This window comes from Acanthaster planci, linkage group LG03, assembly GCF_054643075.1.
Source record: "Acanthaster planci isolate LZ-2023a linkage group LG03, COTS_SCS, whole genome shotgun sequence".
Classification (NCBI taxonomy): domain Eukaryota; kingdom Metazoa; phylum Echinodermata; class Asteroidea; order Valvatida; family Acanthasteridae; genus Acanthaster; species Acanthaster planci.
Window position 1 is genome coordinate 18,242,869 of NC_141779.1, and position 2,425 is coordinate 18,245,293.

The window sequence follows — 2,425 nt, forward strand, 5'->3', positions numbered from 1 at the left end:
TTAACCAAGTTTGTGATAATCCACATGCCTGCATCCAGCCATTTTAAAAATGATATGGGTGCAGTGTCCCAATTCAAGGAAAATTCTCCGCCAGGCGGAGGCACACAAAAAGTACCCCCCAGAGATTGTTTCAAAAAGAGGGGTCTGTTTGGGCCAAGAAATGGTGGAATTGTGTCAGTATGGCCCGGGATCATCTCTGTAGATTCAGGAGCACCCATCTGGGGGCAAAGCAGACAAAAATGGGATTGAAAATTAGTCAGAAGAGCCCGAGGAAGGTGAAGAATGTCACTTGAAAAATGGCCGCTGGGAGGGCTTGGCAAAATTCACTTTTTGGGGGGTGAGTAGTTTGTTTTGGGCGGATAATTAAAAAATTCATCGGTTAACCTACTAAAAATTGAAAATTAAATGAAATCTGAAGGACCAAACAACACATTGATTTTTGTTTGAGAGGCCTCAGGGACTTCAGTTGCCTGCCATGGGGCTCCAAACTTGGTTGATGTTACACTATTTTCAATGGAGCTTGAATGAGCGCAGTGCACCCATATCCATATACCCATGATTGCAGAAGCCAGACGTATTTTTGTTGTTGTTGGTAAAGCCTACGAGAGGGCGCTATTTCATTTTTCTGGTGCAGATTGTTGGTCAAGCCAGAGGGCGTTTTCCTTTACTCATACCTCTTGTCAATTTAGACACGTCGGCACTATTTGCAGCCAAATTCGCTATTATTTTTCCCTATATGTCTCTTGGACAGCTCAGCAAATCGAACCATATATCGCACACTGCATGCTACTACTCCATCTTCCGTCGTATTGCCATCATCCTGTGCTTATAGTGTCCAAATCAAGCAAATACTGTAATACATATTCTGCTGTCACTTTCCAACTCATATGCGTCTGATTGCTGAGCCTTATTTTATTTTGTTATTTAAACTTTGACGATCTGTAGGGTGAAGCCTACAATGATATTCCTCTACTTTCACTGGTACGTAGGAAAGTATATCAACTTTTACATTTAATGCATATATTTCCACTCAAAATCGACTACTGGTTGACAATATGTCGCTGACCGAACTTGCCCCTAACTAGATGGGAGAGAGGAGCGCCCTTTTAAATTGAAGCCATAAGTCAACTGCCATCTTACTTCACAAAAAAAACTGCTGATGTTTAAGGGGATGGGCCGTGCTGGGAAGATTTCTTGTAAAAAATGCATGAACACATAAAACAAATATATATTCAACCAGAAAACTTATTTGCACAATTTAAAAATGCGCGGAAATATGGTAACAATTTATAGTTTTCACGACCCTATTTCATTCCCTTCTGGATCCGGGAGCAAAAGCTAAACAACAGCCGTCGGGTACAGAAAGTTGTCTGAAGAAATTATTGATCTCCATTATATAATGGAGATCAATGGGAGAAATGTCCAAGAATCGTGACGTCATAGGACGGAGTCCTTTATCCGGTGACTGTTTACTGTTACACAACGACGCGTCGATATGTACGTAATGTAGTAGCGTTAGCGTGTGCAATCAAGTCAGACTCAAGCGACGATAACTTCAGCGTTGATGCTTTTTCCGATTATGACAGTGATCAGTTGTCATGTTCGTCTTATTGTTTTGACGAAGAAAGCAACAAGAAAGCGACATTGAAGGAGTTGACGAGGCACAAGAAATATTGCCTTGTCACGTCTAACCAGTAAACTCATCAAACTTACCTTGAGAAATTGCGATTCAGAGGAAATTGTTAAGGCTTATAAATGGTTCTTGCGTTAGAGATCACTCCGCCCCGTTATTTGTCAAATTTAATACCTTATCTATTTACGACCTTTACAAATATCACTTGTGTGATTTAATGTTTAAGTTTGAAAAAAGGAATACTGCCTCTGAATATTGAATTTCTTTTTGCAAGGAACCATAACCAGCACACTGTCGTAGAAGTTGGTACCTCGATACTTCCACACAAACACACCTTGCACAAGGGGTTTGTGCAGAAACCCTGTCAGACCGCAAGTATCTACTCCTAACCAAGTTCAATTAACTCGGCAGCCACAGGGGAGTTCAGACTCAGCGACTGCTGAAACCGCAGGGTATGCTGAACACACCATACAGTACACGTGTTTATGCATGCTCACAGTGCACACTGATTATGTCTTTGACCAGGATGGTATCAGAAGGCCGTTTCAGCCTCTTCTCGTTTTAACCCTCCACTTTCGGTTGTAAAAAAATGTAAATGCATGATGTTTCGTCATGGGTGTGGACAGTTACTATTAAATCAACTTTATGCAGCGTGGATTTTTTGCCAACATTTTCACCAACTTGATTGCCCCAACATTGTTTGTCACAACTCATCCTGTTTGTGTTCGTTTAGTTGTATTTATAAATTTACAAACCGTGATCACAGAAATTTATGAACATTATAACGCCAAC